The sequence below is a fragment of the Amblyraja radiata genome, chromosome 1 (genome assembly GCF_010909765.2).
Source record: "Amblyraja radiata isolate CabotCenter1 chromosome 1, sAmbRad1.1.pri, whole genome shotgun sequence".
Lineage (NCBI taxonomy): Eukaryota > Metazoa > Chordata > Chondrichthyes > Rajiformes > Rajidae > Amblyraja > Amblyraja radiata.
This window is the reverse complement of record NC_045956.1, coordinates 60,682,899-60,703,673: the sequence shown is the minus strand read 5'-3', so window position 1 is coordinate 60,703,673 and position 20,775 is coordinate 60,682,899. Positions and strand designations below refer to the sequence as shown.

General features: G+C 48.1%; 1 long non-coding RNA gene across 1 annotated transcript; it reads right to left on the bottom strand.

The window, feature by feature from the left end:
• Positions 1–4,703: 4,703 nt before the first annotated feature.
• LOC116972074 lies at positions 4,704–20,319 on the bottom strand. Its single transcript, XR_004411718.1, has 3 exons — positions 20,210–20,319; positions 13,116–13,118; positions 4,704–4,740 (listed from the first exon to the last, which is right to left on the bottom strand). It is a non-coding gene; the product is annotated as an uncharacterized LOC116972074 (long non-coding RNA).
• Between the last annotated feature and the right edge of the window lie 456 nt (positions 20,320–20,775).

Genomic DNA, 20,775 nt, shown 5'->3' with positions numbered 1-20,775 from the left:
CAACAAGCTGTTCTTGCGAGGTCAGCTAGTGACTCCCGACTGCTCCTTTCCAGAGCTTCAACAGCGCTTCCTGCTTCTTGAATACAGGGTGAAAACCCACCGGAATACTGGAGCTTTACCCACATAGGATGGTGCTCCACCCCCGCCGCCGCCATAAATTCCCACTGCAAGTCTTCAACTTGCTACATAAGTCCTCTCTGAAGAGATATTATGCAGGCTGCACGTTATTGGCCCTGTAAAAATGAGCCATTTTGGTAATTATCTCATGCCTTATAGCATTTAGCGAAGGCAATAGCCCCAACTGTGTATTACAGCTTTCTGTACTTCCGAGAGTTGAGACCCATCTACTGACTTGCAAAAGGCCATAATGACTCCAGAGCGGTTTTTGGACTTGCTGACATAATTCTTGCCTACATATCATCACTGGGATATCCCAACTGATGAAATTGACGTATGGAACATCCAAAAGTCTGGCAGTTATCTGGACTGGCATATTTCCCGGATACTTTCAGCCAGATCTTCCTCCGGTGAATCTCCTTTCCCCAAAGGGATGGCAAATATGTGACAAGAGCCGGTAGCTCCTTCATATGTTTTAAAATGAAGCATATCCCCCATTAGTTCAGAGATTCGATTTCCTTATCGATATCCACATAGTTGGGAGTCACCTATATAAGAATCTCCAACACTCCCCTCTTCTGAGCGGGAAAATATAATGCAACCCTGAGCCAGGTATTGCTTCCCTTCTTCTGAGCGGGAGATATTATAACGCAACCCTGAGCCAGGTGTTGCTCCCATAGGCATCGGACTGACATAGCCTGTAAATGTCTTCTGAGCTAGGAGCACATTTCCTTTTACCATTTTATTTATTTATTCATCCATATATTTTTTCCTTTATTTATTTGTATGTTTGTTTATTTATTGATTTATTTTACTCACTAGACAGGTTGCGCCTGCTAGTGACTCCGAGTCCTTGCTCCCTTCTGGAGCCTCAACAGAGTTTCTTAGGGGAGGAAATAGAATGCAACCCTGAACCAGGTGTTGCCTCCTCAGGCCACTGGCTGACTCCCTTTTGGAGCTCCAATCTGTACTTGCATTGCCCATCAGATGCTCAGAACAGCCGCCTGCTCCAGTGTAGCCCCATTCTGCCACGGCCGCCGCTGTCCTGGCCTTAGCCGGCAGCTGCTATTTTTAAAACCACCAGCTCCAGCTGAGCCTCCACGGCGATCGCTGTGCCAGCCTGAGCCGGCAGCCACTATTTATAGCCGTCAGCTTTACGGAGCCTCCACCGCGATCGCTGTGCCGGCCTGAGCCGGCAGCCACTATTTATAGCCGTCAGCTCCTTTACGGAGACTCCACGGCGATCGCTGTCCCGGCAGCTGCTATTTATAGCCGCCAGCTCCTGCTGAGCCTGCACGACGTTCGCTGTCCCAGCCGCGCCGGCCGCTGCTATTTTTGTCCCGCCAGCTCCTTACGGAGCCTCCACGGCGGCAGCTACACAAGCTGTGCCAGCTTCTCCAGACCCGCTGCCCTTATTTTCGGAGCAGCGGCCCGTTCATGAAAGAAATTTTCCCCTTACCTGTCGGAGCAGTTTCGAACTGCTCTGATTCTCGTGCCATGCGTCGACGTATTGATGCGCATGTGGGCTAGCGGGCTCTTCACGTAGTCACTCACGTGACTTTGATATAACATAGCCTGATGGCTGTGGGGAAGCAGCTATTCCTGAACCTGGATGTTGCAGATTTCAGGCTCCTGTACCTTCTACCTGAAGGTAACGGGAAGATGAGTGAGTGGCCAGGATAGTGTGGGTCCTTGATGATGCTGGCAGCCTTTTTGAGGCAACGACTGTGATAGATCCCCTCGATGGCAGGGAGGTCAGAGCCAATAATGGGCTGGACAGTGCTTACAACTTTTTGCAGTGTTTTCCGCTCCTGGGCGCTCAAGTTGCCGAACCAAGCCGCGTTGCAACCGGTCAGCATGCTCTCTACTGTACACCTGTAGAAGTTCGATAGAGTCCTCCTTGACATACCGACTCTCCGTAATCTTCTCAGTAAGTAGAGGTGCTGATGTGCTTTCATTATGATTGCATCTGTGTTCTCGGACCAGGAGAGATCTTCAGAGATATGCACCCCCAGGAATTTGAAGCTCTTGACCCTCTCCACCATCGACCCGTTGATATAAACGGGACTATGGGTCCCCATCCTACCCCTTCAAAAGTCCACAATCAGTTCCTTGGTTTTGCTGGTGTTGAGAGCCAGTTTATTGTGCTGGCACCATTTGAATAAACGGTCGATCTCACTTCTATATTTTGACATCTCCATCAGTGATACGTCCCACAACAGTGGTGTCGTCAGCGAACTTGATGATGGAGTTCGCACTATGTCCGGCTACGCAGTCATGAGTATAGAGTAAGTACAGCAGGGGGCTGAGCACACAGCCTTGAGGTGCTCCCGTGCTGATTGTATTGAGGCTGACACATTTCCACCAATACGGATAGACTGTGGCCTGTGGATGAGGAAGTCGAGGATCCAATTGCAGAGGGATGCGCAGAGACCCAGTTCTGCGAGTTTGGTAACCAGCTTGGAGTGGATGATTGTGTTAAATGCCGAGCTGTAGGCAATGAATAACAGCCTGACATATGTGTTTTTGTTGTCCAAGTGGTCCAGAGCGGAGTGGAGAGCCAGCGAGATTGCATCCACCGTTGATCTGTTGTGGCAGTAAGCGAACTGCAGTGGTATTTTGCCTTATCATTTTAAGTGTCTATCTAAATGGGAGAGCAGAGGAGATTAGTTAAAGTTCGCATCATCTTTGGCACACTCAATGAAGGCTAAAGGGGAGAGATAGATCAGCCATGATTGAATGGCGGAGTAGACTAAGTAAGCCGAATGGCCTAATTCTGCACCTGTGATTTATGAACTTATGGATGAATTCACATTGAAAAGCAACACTGAAATGTATATAAAATAACGGCACCGAGGGAGGTGGTTGCAATGTTTAGTTTAGTTTAGAGATTCAGCATGAAAACAGGTCCATTGGCCCACTAAGTCCATGTTGACCACCATTCACCCCATGCACTAGTTCTATCCTACAAACCTACATGTGTTTGGGATGTGGGAGGAAACTCGAGCACCTGGAGGAAACCCAGGTGTTGACTGGGAGAACGTACAAACTCGATACAGATAGCACCCGTGGTCAGGATCGAACCCGGGTCTCTGGCTCTGTCAGGCAGCAACTCTACCACTGAGCCACTGTGCTGCCCATATCCTATCTCTTCTAATCCTATCTGCTGGCACTATAGAGCCAAGAGAGTCAAGAATGTTTAATTGTTGTATGTACTAAAACTAAACAATTAAATTCTTACTTGCAGCAGCACAAGTTTGTAAACACAGTACTCACTAGATAAAATATTAAAGAAACAAAAAAAAAGTTTCATTAAAAAAAACCCAAAGTTGTGCAAAACAAAAAAAAATAAAGTCCATATGTGGTCACAGGGAGAACATGCAAACTCCGTACAGACAGCAAAAGTAGTCGGGAATGAACCCGCATCTCTGGTGCTGTGAGGCAGCAACTCTCCCGCCGCGCCACTGTGCTACCCACAGTGTTAGGATAACAGAGAAGGAAAGGGAATTCTACAGGGATGTCCTTCATCATTAAAGCTCCCTCTGAGTCTAAGTCAGGAGTTGCATGGAGGCTGAGTAGCTAGCTCTGTTGAATGATTCATTGAAATATATAGCTCGCTAGATGCAACCAAGCATGGCAGAGATGGTTGATTAGTCCGTAATTCATCTGGATGAACTCATGTGAAATAAATCTGGATAAACTTGCAGCTACATCTCTGAAACATCAGGAAGGTCAAAGGATAAATTCAATAAAGAGTCCCTAATGGAAAGATAGAGATATACATTGTAACTCGTGAATGTCTTCGAGAATGTCTACTCGTGAATATTCCCGTGAATATCGGGAATATTCAATGCAATAATTAAAAAGAGAAAAACCCTCTATGATCTCTGAATGCTCCACAACATGCCTTTCAAGTGTAAAGAAGGCCATTCAGCCTATTGGATCCATGCCGATTCCCACCTAGCTCTACTTTAGACTTTAGAGATACAGCACGGAAACAGGCCCTTTGGCCCACCGATTCCATGCCGACCAGCGATCCCCGTACACGCCCAACGGCTGCCCAGTACCTGGTGGGGAGGGTGGAACCACGGGCCAAGCCCAGGGACTGGGCCTGGGCTGGAGCCGAGCCTGGTTCTGGAGTTGGAGTGAGGGCCGAGCCTAGAACTTGGGATGCGGCCACGACCAGGGACGAGAAAGAAGCCGCTGCTGGAACCAAGGACGAGCCTGCGTCCGGGGTCAGGGACTGGTAAGCCATTTGGCCCTTCGAGCCAGCACCGCCATTCAATGTGGTCATGGCTGATCATCCCCAATCAGTACCCAGTCCCTGCCAATTCCCCATATCCCCTGACTCCGCTATTTTTAAGAGCCCTATCTAGCTCTCTCTTGAACGCATCCAGAGAACCAGCCTGCACTGCCCTCTGAGGCAAAGAATTCCACAGCCTCACCACTCTGTGAGAAAAAGTGTTTCCTCGTCTCCGTTCTAAATGGCTTACTCCTTATTCTTAAACTGTGGCCCCAGGTTCTGGACTCCCCCAACATCAGGAACATGTTTCCTGCCTCTAGTGTGACCAAGCCCTTAACAATCTTATATGTTTCAATGAGATAGCCTCTCATCCTTCTAAACTCCAGAGTGTACAAGCCCAGCTGCTCCATTCTCTCAGCATATGACAGTCCCGCCATCCCGGGAATTAACCTTGTAAACCTACGCTGCACTCCCTCAATAGCAAGAATGTCCTTCCTCAAATTAGGGGACCAAAACTGCACACAATACTCCAGGTGTGGTCTCACTAGGGCTCTGTACAACTGCAGAAGGACCTCTTTGCTCCCATATTAGATTCCTCTTGTTATAAAGGCCAACATGCCATTCGCTTTCTTCACTGCCTGCTGTACCTGCATGCTTACTTTCTTAGACTGACGTACAAGGACCCCCAGATCCCGTTGTACTTCCCCTTTTCCTAACTTGACGCCATTTAGATAGTAATCTGCCTTCCTGTTTGTGCTACCAGAGTGGATAACCTCACATTTATCCGCATTAAATGTCATCTGCCATGCATCTGCCCACTCCCCCAACCTGTCCATGGCACCCTGCATTCTCATAGCATCCTCCTCACAGTTCACACTGCCACCCAGCTTTGTGTCATCTGCAAATTTGCTAATGTTACTTTGAATCCCTTCATCCAAATCATTGATGTATATTGTAAATAGCTGCGGTCCCAGCACCGAGCCTTGCGGTACCCCATTAGTCACTGCCTGCCATTCTGAAAGGGACCCATTAATCCCTAATCTTTGTTTGAGTATGAGAACCAGGCCGAGTTCCAGGCCCTGGCACTTCTCTACCACCTGGGTAGGTGATGGGGCAGGGAATGGGAGTAATGAGTAATAAAGGAGGATGAGGGAAATGAGGAGGAGGGAGATGGGGTGGGGGAGTGGGGTGGTAGAGGGAGATGGGGATGTGTGGAGGAGGGAGAGGGTGGGTGGAGGAGGGAGGGCAGGGGGGTGGAGGAGGGAGAGGGGGGTGCAGGAGGAAGATGGGGAATATTGGAATATTGTGTTGGGGGAACGGGTGAGTGTTGGAATATTGCGTTGGGGAACAGGTTGCGTTGGGGGACCAGGCCTCCCGTGTGACAGGGACCCAACAGGTCCCACTTAGTCTAGTCTCCTTTAAACTTTGCCCACTCACCTTAAAACTACGCCTTCTTGTCTTTGACATTTCTATCCTGGGAAAAAGGTTCTAATTTTCAACGCTATTTGTAACTCTTATAATTTTACATACTTCTGTCAGTCTCCTCTCAACCTCCGGTATTCCCGAGAAAACAAACCAAGTGTGAAAAGTGTGAGGTAGCAGCACTAACTACAAGGTGCATCCAAGGAAGGATGTTTGGATGTCACTATCGATTGCAGCTAATTTAAACAAAATCATTTTCTGCCAAAGAAACATGATAGTCATCTGTGCGGAAGAGAAATGGAGAGTAGAAGACAGAGGGGTGACCTTAGAGTACATTAGACTATCCTTATTTCGGACTCTTTATAACAGATTTTGGTTATAGCGGACAGACTTTCCGAACTTCACCACCAGGCCGGGCTGCCGACGCCAACCCCGGCCCTCATTGCCTCCCCGGCCACTTCCAGGTCTTCCTTCCCACCGCCACCGCTGACCCTCACCAGCACTCCGGCCACCCGCGGACCGCGACCATCGACTCCGCCGATCTTCGCCTCTCCCACGGCCACCAGCATGCCTGAGCCGTCTACTCACCTGGATTCCTGGTCCAGTTCCAGACCGAGAGTCTGAAGAAGGGTCTCGACCCGAAACGTCACTTATCCATGTTCTCCAGAGACGCTGCCTGAACCGCTGAGTTACTCCAGCAATTTGTGTCGTTTTGTGTATTAACCAGGAACTGCAGTACCTTGCCTCTACTACTTACACAATGATCCTCTATTACTCGGTAATCAGCCAATCAGCAATAGCAGGCACCATTTCCCAACCCCCTTTGGTCTGTTATAACGAGGGTTTACTGCATATAAAATCATGAGGGGCAAAGTTAAGTTGAACAACCACAGACTTTTGTTCATAATAGTTCATCATTTTGTTCATAATATGGGAGGCACAGAGGCGCAGCGGTAGAGTTGCTGCCTTACAACCCCAGAGACCTGGTTCCGATCCTAACTACGGATGCTGTCTGTACGGAGCTTGTACATTCTCCCCCTGACCGCGTGGACTTTCTCCGGGTGCTCTGGTTTCCTCCCACAAGGACGTGCATGTTTGTAGGTTAATTGGTTTTGGTAAAATTGTAAATTTTACATTAGGACAGTGCTAGTGTCAGTGATCGTTGGTCAGCGCAGACGTGGTGGGCTGAAAGGACTGTTGTTGCATTGTATCTCTAAAGTCTAAAGGGAGTCTTAAAACTGGAGGTGTTTAAGAAGGAACTGCAGATGCTGGAAAATCCAAGGTACACAAAAATGCTGGAGAAACTCAGCGGGTGCAGCAGCATCTATGGAGCGAAGGAAATAGGCAACGTTTCGGGCCAAAACCCTTCTCCAGACTAGGCTTAAAACTGGAGGGCTTGTTTAAGGTAGGGAGAGGGGTATGTCTATAGAACTTTATTCCTTGCAGCGCAGGAGGCTAAGGGATGATCTTAGAGAGGTGTATAAGATCATGAGGGGAAAAGACAGGGTAAATTGCAGGTAACTTTTTTTACCCAGAGTAGTGGAATCAGGAACCAGAGGACATAGATTTAAGGTGAGATGGGAAAGATTTAATAGGAAGCTGAGGGGCAACTTTTTCACACAGAGGGTAGTGGGTTATGGAACAAGCTGCCTGAGGAGGTGGTTGAGGTAGGTAGAATAACAGCATTTAAATGCATTTGGACGAGTACAAGGATAGGAAATGTTTGGAAGGATTGGGAAGGGTATGGGCTAAACATGGGGAAAATTAGACTACCACAAATGGGGCAAGCTGATCGGCATGAATATCTTGGGCCGAAGGGCCCGTTAAAATTCTGCATGGCTCTGGGACTCTATTCCCAAGGGTCACCATGTCAGAATAGAACTTACAGTGCTGCTTAAAGTTTCAGTATGTTTGCAAACTTGACAGCTGGTTAATATATTCACATGGCTGAGGTTTAAACTTTTTTAGTCTTGCATTTAACTTGTTTGTTAAGCGATTAGAATTACATTAGAACCCTCCACTACCTGTTGAGCGATTAATATTCATAAAACATTAAGCAGAGCAAAAAAAAACATTTGTGCCGTAGGAGAGATGAGGGTTTTTGGGACGGAATTAGGAGATTATGAACAAACCCAGCTGAGATAATAGCAGCTCATGAATAAATCTACGAAGGAGAGACGGTGCGACTGAGCATTGTGATTGCAGAGACTGTACTGGAGGCTATTAGTACAAAGATAGTGGGAGGTTCTGATGTGTAATGGTGGAGTTAATCAGATAATTTGTGTATCTCTCAGGTTTATTGTTAATTAAATGACATGTTTGTTGTGTCAATTTTGCATTCACCCACTGGCTCCTGGTGAAGATACATAGACGAGCGACAAAGTCTGAGAATAGCTTACGTAACTTAATCGTACTCCATACACCGATGGGATAAGATCTACATCAGTTAAGATGGTGGGCCAAGCAGTGGAGGACATTGAAACAACCCCTACAACTCCAACCCAGTGTCACCACCAGGACAATGGGCCTTTATGGCCAAGTTAACACTGACTGTTTAAAACATTTTGGACGTGAAGAGACCAAGAGTTTGGCACCTAAAACATGGCCATCGGGGTGGCCTATTATTCCGCACTCTTATACTTAGGGGAGAAAGGAGTACATTCTCCATCAAAGAGCAGCACAGTGGCACAGCAGTAGATTGAGACCTAGGTGCTGTCTGTACGGAGTTTGCATGTTCTACCTGTGACAGCGTGGGTTTCCTCTGGGTGCTCCGGTTTCCACCAACATCCCAAAGACGTGCGGGTTTGTAGGTTAATTGGCTTCTGTAAGTTGCCCCTGGTGTGTAGGGAGTGGATGGGAATGTGGGATAACATAAAACTAGTGTGACACAAAGTGCTGGAGTAATTCAGCAGGTCAGACATCATCTATGGAACAGATATTGTTTTAGGTTGAGACCCTTCTTCAGTCTGAAGAAGGGATTCAACCTAAAGAGTCACCTATTCCTTTTCTCCAGGGACGCTGCCTGACCCGCTGAGTTACTCTAGCATTTTGCTTCTATCTTCGGTGTAAACCACGATCTGCAGTTTCTTCCTACACATAAAACTAGTGTGAATGGGTAATTGATGGTCAGCATGGACTCAGTGGGCCAAAGGGTCTGTATCTCGGAAAAAAATGTTTTAAAATGTCAGCCAGGCAAAGGACGTCGTTTTTGACGTCAGGAAACGAGGAAAACCTTTACTTCCTCAGGAGACTTCGGAAATTCAGTAAGTCTCCAATAATTACCACCCTCTGCAGACCCAACAAAGAATCAGCCTGTCAGGATACATCACAGTTTGTTTTCGCAACAGCTCTGCCCAAGACTGCAAGAAAATGCAGAATTGTGGATGTGGCTCAGACCGTCACACAAGCCAGACTCCCCACCATTGAATCCATCTACACAGTCATGGAGAGTCATAGAGTCATACAGTGGAAACAGGCCCTTCAGCCCAACTTGCCCCCACTGACGAACATGCCCCATCTACACGTGCCTCACCTGCCTGTGTTTAGCCCATATCCCGCCAAACATGTCCCTGTCAAAAAGTCTCTTAAACGTTGCGACAGTATCTGCCTCAACAATTTTTTCCAGGAGATTGTTTAAACGCCCACCATCCTTTGTGCAAAACAGTTACCCCTCAGGTTCCTATTAAATCTTTCCCCCCTTCCCCTTAAACCCATGTCCTCTGGTTCTCAATTCCCTTACTCTGGGCACAGGACTCTCATGATTTTTTACACCTTCACACTGCCTCAGGAAAACAGTCAGTATAACCATGGACCACTCACACCCCAGTCATTCCATCTTCTCCCCTCTGCCGCCGGGCAGAAGATACAAAAGTTGGAAAGCATGCACCACCGGTTTTAGGAACAGTTTCTGCCCTGATATCAGATTATTGATTGGTTCTCCAGTAATTAAAAATGTAATCCTGATCTTCCAACCTACCTAAAAAAAGGACCATGCACTTTTCTTTCACCTGCACACGTTTCTGTCTCTGGGTCTAGATTACAACCTATCAACCCTCAAAGGTTCAAGGTCAGAATGTGGTAAAGACTTAAGGAAAATTTGACCAGTTCATCCAAATATTGACAAAATAAATGGTACAGAGCAGCTGTGTTTGGAAATAAATATAGTTCTTTTTGGTGAGGCAGTGGTTCTTGAACCTCCTCCAACCTAATCTACTGCATCCATTGCTCTCAGTGTAGATCCCTATATATCGATGAGCCCAAGCACAGACTGGGCGATTGTTTCTCTGAACACCATCGCACAGTCCGCCTAGGCCTACCCGATCACCCAGCTGCCAAACATTTCAACTTCCCTTCCCATTCCCATACTGACCTTTCTGTCCTGGGCCTCCTCTGCTGTCAGAGCGAGGCCACATGCAAATTGGAAGAACAATACTTCATGTTTCGCCTGGGCAGCTTACAACCCAGCGGTAAGAATATCGAGTAGCCCTTGCATCCCGTCTCTCTCCATCCCTCCCCCATCCTAGTCATCATACTCATTTCACTTTTTGTATCCCTTCATTATCCCTCTTCCACAGCCAACAATGGCCCATTGTGGGCTCCTTGGTCATCAGTGATGGCTCTGATTTGTTCTGTACCTTTGTCTTGTTTCCCTCTCCCCTGACTCTCAGTCTGAAGAAGGGTCTCGACCCGAAACGTGACCTATTCCTTTTCTCCAGGGATGCTGCCCGGCCAGCTGAGTTACTCCAGCATTTTGTGTCTATCTAGTTCGACTAAGCTTGATTCGGGACTCTTTTGAGCTGGTAGATGCTTGGCGGAATTTCCACCCCGACTCTAACGCCTTCTCGTACAGGTTTGAGGGTGGTGGTTCCCGTATTGATAATCTATACGTGTCCAAGGCCTATGTCTCCTGTGTTTCGGCGGCCTCCATGCAGCCGGCACCATGCTCGGACCATTGCCTGGTGCGAGTGGATTTTATCCCGATGCGCACACGGGCTGGGTCCGCGTACTGGCATTTTAATAGCCAGCTGTTGGAGGATCGCCGATTCCAGGATTCATTCAGGCAGTTCTGGGCGAGGTGGAGAGAGAGGCAGGGGCGTTTCCTTTCCCTAAGGCAGTGGTGGGACGTGGGGAAGGCCTACGTCCGTCTGTTTTGCCAGGACTACACGAGGGGGTCGACTAAGAGGCGAAACTCTGAGATCGGACGGCTTGAGAGAGAGTTGCTCGACTCGGGGGCACGTCTGGATCAGACTGGTGGGGCTTCATGTGAGTGGGAGGAATACCAGGAGAAGAAGGGAGCACTGAGGGACTTGCAGCTTAGGAGGTCCCGGGGTGCGTATGTGAGGTCGCGAGTCCAGATGTTACACGATCTGGACCGCGCCTCCCCCTTTTTCTTTTCTCTGGAGAAGGGGCGAGGAGCCCGCAGGCAGCTTGTTGAGTTGCTTGCGGATGATGGCTCCTCTGTCACAGATCCAGAGAGCATTGGTGCCTCGGTTGGGTCTTTCTACAATACTCTGTTCTCGGCAGGCACATCGAGTGGGGAGGCACAAGAGGTCCTGTGGGAGGGCTTACCTGCTGTGTGCAATGATGTGGCTGAACACCTGGATGATCCCCTAACTCTGGAGGAGATGACTGGTGCCCTGCACCAGCTCAAGGGGGGCAAGTCTCCAGGGCTGGATGGGCTGACTGTGGAGTACCTTAGAGCCTTCTGGGATGTCCTGGGGAGTGACTATATGAAGGTCCTGGGGGAGAGCCTGGCGACTGGGGAGATGCCCTTCTCGTGGCGCAGGGCAGTTGTTGTCCTGCTGCCCAAGAAGGGCGATCTCCGCCTTTTGAAGAACTGGCGCCCGGTCTCTCTCCTCAGCACGGACTATAAAGTTTTTGCCCGGGCATTAGCGAATCGCCTGGGTCCCGTGTTGTCCCACGTGATCCACCCTGACCAGTCGTACACAGTCCCGGGCCGGTCCATCCAGGACAATGTTCATCTAGTCCGGGACCTGATCTATCTGACCCAGGGAGCTGGTCTGTCGGTCGCCTTTCTCTCCCTCGACCAGGAGAAGGCGTTCGACAGGGTGGAGCATGATTACCTTCTGGGGACTCTGCAGGCGTTCGGATTTGGACCACACTTTGTGGCCTGGGTCCGACTTTTATATACTGCTGTAGAATGCCTTGTTAAGGTCAACGGCTCTTTGTTGGCCCCCATTCCCTTTGAGAGGGGGGTTCGTCAGGGATGTCCCATGTCCGGCCAGCTGTACTCCATCTGTGTTGAGCCTTTCCTGTGCCTTCTCCGGAGACGGTTGACAGGCCTGGCTTTACCGGGGCCGGGGATGGAGGTGGTCCTCTCGGCCTACGCCGACGATGTAATTCTGATGTTCACCGACCCTGTTGACCTGCGGAGGATGCGTGAGTGCCAGCAGGTTTTCTCGGCTGCTTCCTCCGCCAAGATCAACTGGGGGAAGTGTTCTGGTCTCTTGGTGGGTAGGTGGCAGGTGGACTCCCTGCCGGAGGAGATGGCAGGTTTTGCGTGGAATACCACGCACCTCCTCTATCTGGGGGTCTACCTGAGTCCCGATGAGAGGGGGTGGCCGGCGAACTGGCAGGAGCTGGAGGCGAAGGTGATTGCCCGGCTGGGACGTTGGTCCGGCCTACTTGGTGTGCTCTCTTACCGGGGCAGGGCTGTAGTTATTAACCAGCTGGTGGCCTCTCAGCTGTGGTACCGGATAGCCACTATGGTCCCGTCCTCTTATTTTATAACCATGTTACAGAGGAGATTGGTCAACTTCTTCTGGGGCGAGAGGAACCACTGGGTCTCTGCTGGGGTTCTGAGTCTCCCATTGGAGGAGGGTGGTCAGGCGCTGGTCTGTATTCGCACCCAGGTGGCGGCTCTCCGACTCAGGACACTGCGGAGGTACATCTACTCGGACTACCCTCCTAAATGGCACGTGTTGGCGACGTATTTTTTACGCCAGGGGCGCTGCCTTCAGGAGGGCTCACGGCTCCCAGTAGCGGACATGAGTCGACGCGCTAGGCGGGAGTTGCCTGGCTTTTACCGTGACCTCTTGAAGGCCAGGAATTTGGTCACCTTCAGCCAGGGCCCTACTCCTCAGGGGGAGGGGGGTGTCGTGGCTGTGATGGTGGGTGTTGAGGAGAGACGTGTGCATGGATTCCGGACGAGCTTGCCCCCGTTCAGTCGGAATTGTTCATAGGGCCCATGGCCCGGGTCCCTCCCCGAGAGCCGGCCCCATGCAACATGAGCCGCCTTTCCGAGATGCCCAGCGTACCGTTCTGTGACGCGGAGAGGCGCGTACTGTACAGGCTGCTCCTGCACACTCTCCACTTCCTCGCCCTCGTCTTTCGTCCAGACACACCCTGGCGGTCCGTGTTACCACCTGACGAGGGGAGCGGTCCCCAGTGGAGGTCTCTCTACAAGGGAGTCCTCCCCCTTTACATCGGGGACCTGGGGTGGAGAGTGTTGCACAAAGCCGTGGCCTGTAATAGGTATTTGAGCCGGTTCACGGACTCCTCCCCTGCTTGTCATTTCTGCGGTGACGTAGAGACCGTGTTCCATGTGTACATAGAGTGTGAGAGGTTGCAGCCACTGTTCGAGTATCTGAAAGGGCTGCTCCTCAAGTTTTGGCTACATTTTAGTCCAACATTATTAATTTATGGGCATCCGGTGCAGAGGGGGGAAGGATGGGAGGGAGGAGTGGGTCTCCCTGTCGGTCTGCTCCTGGGCCTGGCCAAGATGGCCATTCGCGGGTCCAGGCAGCGGGCAGTCGATGGCCGCACACCGGTCGCCTGCCTGCCCCTTTTCCGGGGTTACGTCCGAGCTCGCGTGTCCCTAGAAAAGGAACACGCGGTGTCCATGGGGACTGTGGAGGTCTTCTGTGCGCGCTGGTCACCACAGGAGGTTGAATATATTATCGATAAGAATGTTAATATTTTAATTTGATAATTTTGTTTAAGTGTTAAGAGGGAACACGTGGTGTCCATGGGGACTTTGGAGGCTTTCCATGAATACTGGTCGCCGTTGAAGGTCGAGTGTTTTGTTGATAAACGGAACACTCGACCTTCAACGGCCATTCGTGGGTCCAGTTGACGTTGATGTTATTAATTTGACGATCATTTGTTTGTAAACTGTCAGCATAGGCAGTCTTTGATTGTGTTAATACTCTATGTTTATGTTTATTTTTTGAATAAAAGTAGTTTCATAATAAAAAAAAAGAAAAAAAAAGAAGAAAAAAAAGCTTGATTCGGCTCTTTATTTGTTTATGCAGCCCATAATTCGCCTGGGAGATGAAACTTCTGAAGATATTAATATAAAACCTGCTAATCATTCTCAACTGCAGCCTTTAAATCTGCTGAGGCGAAGCTTTGTTTCAGGGGAAATTGCTGTAATTAGGATGATGACCTAATGCAGGCAAATAAAATGCACGAATGCAAAAGAGGAATGTTGAAATAGGCAGGGGTAATGGAGGGGAGTCCACTGGCAGTGAATGAAAGCCAGAGTTGTGTACAAGTGATCTCAGTCGCTGTTTGATGGGTCTGTAATTGAACCTCGAGGCATCTCTGTGGGGAATGGGGTGCTCGGAGGGAGCTGCTCTGATGTTGGAGATCTTGGATGAAATCGATCATTGTTAACGTTTTATCTTCCATTCATTTGTTCTATATATTCTCTCTTTATCACCGTCTATATTTCTAGTTTCCCTTTCCACTGACTCAGTCTGAGGGAGGGTCTCGACCCCCAAAATGTCACCTATTCTTTTTCTCCAGAGATGCTGCCTGACCCGCTGAGTTACTCCAGCTTTTCGTGTGTGTTTTTGGTTTGAAACCAGCATCTGCAATTCCTTCCTACTCATCTTAAGAATAGTTTTCGCGGGGTTTGCAGACGATAGGTGGCGCAACTGGTAGAGCTTCTGTCTCACAGCGCCAGAGGACCTGGACCTCGGGTGCTGTCTGTGTGTGTGGAGTTTGCATGTTCTCCCTGGGATCACGTGAGTTTCCTCCGGGTGGTCTGGTTTCCTCCCACATTTCAAAGACAAAATTGAGGAGTTGCGAAGCTGGAGGAAGGAATGTGGGGGGGTGGGGGGGGAGGGAGAAACTAGGTGCAAGTCAGGTGACGCAGAGAGAATGGGGGGGGGGGGGGGAATGAAATGGGGGGGGGGGGGGAGAGTTTAGGAAGAAGAAGGGCGAGGGGGAGAGTTTTTAAGCTACCTAAAATTGAAGAATTCAGTTGAATCTGTAAACCAGCACCTGAAGTATCTACAAAAAGATCCCGATTGTCTACCATGGCTATGCCACTGATAAACTTGGATACTTCTGTGAAACTCATCAGAGCAACTGATTTACATGAAAGAAACAAAGAATAAGTGATTTTGATGACAAGGATTGTGTGGGGATAGATGGGAGAAGAAGGAAAACGTAGCATTTTTTGGTTCAGAAAAAGTTCAGTTTCCAATACAGAGATTAGAAATCATATTCTGCCTTCCTTAGCGATACTAGAGACTGCAGATGCTGGAATCTTGAGCAAAACACAAAGAGCTGGAGAAACTCAATGGGTCAGGCAGCATCTGGGGTGGGAATTAGACAGATGACGTTTTGGGTCGGGACCCTTCTTCAGACTAAATCCTTCCTAGGGCCTTCCTTATGCATCCTGTAGATGCACAATGTCATTGCCACTAGCCAAAATGTCCAACTGTAGTTTAAACCGTGCATTGTCCTCAAAAGAAAAGACCCAAAGTGCTGGAGTAACTTAGGGGGTCTGCAGTTCCTTGTTTCTACATTCCCTAGATCTTTAGTGTCTGAAATCCCTCACCCTTGGATCATGTGCAGTGAATCTTTTCCCCACCTTCTCTCGAACTTTCACACACTTACCCCAGTATGGGACCACGATTAGCTTTGATGGTCCAACCGTGGCCAAAGCAGTGAATCCATCCATCCATCCATCCATGGTCTCCTGGATCCTGTTTGCAACAGGTTTATTGCATACAGTTCAACATGGAAAAAAGAGCACAATTTTATCACAGACAAAATCTTCAATCCTAGTTGTATTCACTCAATGCCTGATTTAATGGTCTCTATGCTTTAGAAAATGACAACCATCGAGTCACTATGCTGTGCGTTTGAAGCAAGCAATAGAGATAAATTTCTACTCTGCCAACCTGCATAGCTTCAAGATGCCCCAAAGTTATTTGGTAGTCACATAAGTTTTCTCTTATTAGCAAAGAGTCTGACGAAGGGTCTTGACCCAAAATGTCACCCATTGCTTCTATCGAGAGATGCTGCCTATCCCGCTGAGTAACTCCAGCATTTTGTGCCTATTTCCTTTTCTGAGGCAGCCCCTAAAAATTCTTAAGTGATATAAGGAATACAGGGGACATGAGGAACTGCAGATTTAGTTGCGTTTAGAGGTACAGCCTGGAAACAGGCCCTTTAGCTCACCAAGTCCATGCCGACCATCGATCACCGTTCACACTCGTTCTATATTATCCCACTTTCTCATCCACTCCCTACACAGCAGGGGTGATTTAGAGAGGCGAATTAACCTACAAACCCGCACATTTTTGGAATGTGGAGGTACCGGAGCATCCGGAAAAAACCCACGCAGTCACAGGAAGAACATGCAAACTCCACACAGACAGTACCCGAGGTCAGGATCGAACCCGGGTCTCTGGCGCTGTGAGGCAGCAGCTCTAACAGTAGCTCTAATCTTAATCAAAACACAAAGTCTTGGAGAAACTCAGTGGGTCAAGCAGCATCTGTGGAGGGAAAAGATGGGTGACGTTCTGGGTTGGGACCCACACGGCTGATCAGTGTGAAGAAGAGTCTTGACTTAAAAAACATTGTCAGTCCATTCCCTCCACAGATGCTGCCTGACCTGCTGAATTACTCCACTTTATGTTTTGCTTCGGAAACATATTGCACAGGCTCCAGACAGCAAGGTGCGACAGTAATACTCTCCTTTGGATGTCGCTCTGATCCCCTTAACTGGACGACAGACCTGGAGAGGACAATTCCCAGCATTATTGGCATTGTTTGGCCACTTGAACCTTGTCATCAGCCTTCTCTCTAGAGGCATTCAAGCCAGAGAGATAAACTGGGAGAAGGTGAGAGGAGAAGAAGAAGAGAAAGTGGAGGAAAGAAGAAGAAGGAAGAAAGAAGAGAGTGGGGAAAGGAGATCAAGTGGGGTTGCCTCATCTTGTTAGGCAGCTCCCATAAGGCTTGATGGTCAGCGTAGCCCATGTGAAGGCTCGTAGGACAGTTGGATCAGAAACCCACCCAAAGGTTCATCGGTCATTGAGACTAGTAACCTCCCCAAAGTCTCGTCGGTCGGCAGGGAGCTGGTAACATTGGACATGAGAAGCAAGAGCCGGCCAGTAGGAAAGCAAACCTGGGTAATGTCTCCGGCACCTTCAAGGTCGGCTTCAGGAAGCACCAGCGGGACACAAAGGTGCCCGGGCGAGAAGAGGAGAGGGACGTCGGTTCACAGTAACTGCTCCAGTAGACCGAGCATGCGGGCCGACCGGATTTGGACTTTGAAAATAGCGCCAAAACATGGCAAAGCGTCTGCTGGTGTAATTAACGCAAAACAAATTTCAATGTGCAGTTGCACGTCTGAGAAATAATGCCCCATTGAACCATAAATTCTGAAGTGATATAAGAAACATAGCAGGCACAAGGAAATACATATTTAGCAAGGAATTGCAGGCCCTTGTTTCTACATTTTAAGTGCATTGTTCTCAATGGTTAAGGACGAATAAAACTCTATTTGACTGACGAGGTCTTTAATAACAGATGCTGTGTCACTTCCAAAGCACAGTGCCCTAGACAGCAGTAGATATTGAGTGTTATTAGTAATATTCATGAATCCTCTATCGACCTCCATCCAGATGTAGTAAAGGTTAAATATTGTGTTGAATGGGTCCCCATGGACCCTCTGTCCTTGTGAAAATACGAGAGGCAATGAGTTTTAAATGCTTGCTTAGTACTTTGTATTTCACTGGGACTAACATGACTGATAATCTCTGTGTAATGCTGAATAAACTTGCCATTGGAAACATGATTAAAAAACAACAATTGTCATAAATGAAATTTTCCAGCCTTGATACAGATTTCCTCTCTTATTTGCACCCTTCTATTCACATGTGAATTATAATTAAAGCTCATGCTGTTTTACCCAGAGTCAAGGAATCAAGAACCAGAAGGCATAGTTTGTGAGGTGAGAGGAGCAAGATTTATTAGGAACCTGAGGGGCAACTTTTTTACTCGGAGGGTGGTGGGTCTATGGAATGAGCTGCCACAGGAGTTTGAGCTTTCTTCCCAGCTGTTATCTGGCATCTGAACTCGCCGACCATCTATCTCACTGGAGACCCTCGGACTCGATTTAATCGGACTTTACTGGACTTTATCTTGCACTCAATGATACGATACGATAGAACTTTATTTATCCCAGGAGGGAAATTGGTCAATTTGGTCAAACATTATTCACTTTATCCTATATCTGTAAACTGTGGACGGCTCGATTGTAATCATGTACAGTCTTATTGCTGAATGGATAGACTGCAGCAGAAAAGCTTTTCACTGCACCTCAGCACGTGACTATAAACTAAACTAAACTAAACTACTATACCAGTCTTTAAAAGACACTAGAAGATGTACATGGATAGGAAAGGTTTATTGGGATATGGGCGACACAAGGGCAATTGGGACTAGTTTAGATGGGGCAGCTTGATCAGCATGGACAAGCTGGGTCTGTTTCCGTGCTGTATGACTCTTTGATTCTTCATCTGGGGCAGCAGTGGGATCGGCACAGCTTGAAGCCAGGGTTTACCTAAGTCCTGAATCATCCTTTATATCGCATCACTCTGTGATGATATTACATTGTCTTTCTAGGGCCTCTGAAAGGAATGGACACTTACAACAGGGGCGGCGCAGTGGCACAGGGGTAGAGCTGCTGCCTCACAGCGCCTGTACAGAGTTTGCATGTTCTCCCTGTGAATGCAGGTGCTCCAGTTTCCTCCCACGTCCCAAAGACATGCAGGTTTGTAGGTTAATTAGCTTCTGTAAATTGCCCTGGTGTGCAGAAGGATGTGGGTACAAAATTGGGATAACATAGAACCAGTGTGAATGGGTGATCGATGGTCGGCGTGGACTCAGTGGTCCGAAGCGACACAGTTTCCGTGCTGTATCTCTAAACTAAATGGAGAGGATGCCACGTATCAGCAATAACTTGAGAATAGTAATCCATCTAAAATGCTTCTTAGATCTTGGTCCGCAGCCCTGTAGGTCACGGCATTTCAGCTGCCATAGAATGTTTTTAAAAATAAGAATATACAACACAGTAAAGGATGCTGACCAAGTACAGGACATTGTCCTTTGGCCTACAATATCCAGCGCCAAGTTAAACTAATCTCCTCTGCCTTCATATAAACCATATCCCTCCATTCCCTGTGCCTATCTAAAAACCTCTTAAACACCACTATTGTATCTACCTCGGCCTGTTCCAGGCCCCCACCACTGTTGTATAAAAACTTGCCCCACAGATCTCCTTTAAACTTTGTCCCTCTCGCCTTAAAGCTGCTCTCTCTAGTAATTGACATTTCCACCCTGAGGGAAAGGTTCTGACTGTCTACCCTATCTTTGCCTCTCATAGTTTTCTGTGCTTCGATCACATCTCCCCTCAACTAGAGAAAACAATCCAAGTTTATCCAACCTGTCCTTGTAACTGAATACCCACAGACCCAGGCAGCATGGGTGTTTGTCTGGAGTACATGGGTAGGGGGACGTTTTGGTTTGGGGCCCTACTTCACACTGATTGTAGGGGCATCGGGAAGGAAGAGCAGGACAGAGCACGGCCAGTAACAGGTGAACGCAGGCGAGGGAATTGTTTGAGAGGCAGATTGTTGGACAAAGCCTGGAGATGACAGAACAGGATAAAGACGTGCGAATATACATAAATATACATATACATAAATATATTAAAATAGTGAAAAATTAGCAGAAAGAAGCAATCTTGCAAAGATGCTATTCCCTACTCTCAATTCCTCCTCCACATATATACCTATATAGAAACATAGAAACACACAAAATAAGTGCAGGAGTAGGCCATTCGGCCCTTGGAGCCAGCACATGGCTGATCATCTAAAATCAGTACCCCGTTCCTGCTTTTCCCCCCAAATCCCTTGATTCCATTAGCCCTAAAAGCTAAATCTAACTCTCTCTTGAAAACATCCAGTGAATTGGCCTCCACTGACTTCTGTGGCAGAGAATTCCACAGATTCACAACTCTCTGGGTGAAAAGGTTTTTCCTCATCTCAGTCCTAAATATTCTTAAACTGTGACCCCTGGTTCTAGACTCCCCCAACATGGGGAACATTTTTCCTGCATCTAGCCTGTCCAATCCTTTTGAATACAAGCCCAGTCGACCCATACCAGTGAATTCAAGCCAGGTCGACTCATTCTTACATCATATGTCAGACCCGCCATCCCGGGACTTAACCTGGTGAACTTACGCTGCACTCTCTCAATAGCAATAATGTCCTTCCTCATCCATATATATATATATGGGAGGTCGGAACTGATCCAGTTACCTGATAACAGCTGGGAAGAAACTGTCCCATGAGTATTGCATCTCATTGTACAGTAAGTGATGGTGAAGTACCCAGTCACAATTCATCCCCATCAAATGCATGAAGAAATCTATGGGACCATAAGTATATATATACACATGTAAATGCACGCACACACACACACACACACATATATATATATATGGGCTGTAGGGCCTGTTTCCACGCTGTGTGTCTAAACTAAACTAAACTAAGCTAAACTAAACTCAATTGCTTCACCTGAAGGATCAAAACCTTCCCTCCACCACCCGTGACCTGATGTAGGATAAGAGACTTCCAATTATGCCCCAGACTGTGGGATGGGCCTGTAGTGACTTGTAGGCAGCACAGACCCTTGACAGGTAAAGACAACTGCTCATACTTGCTCCT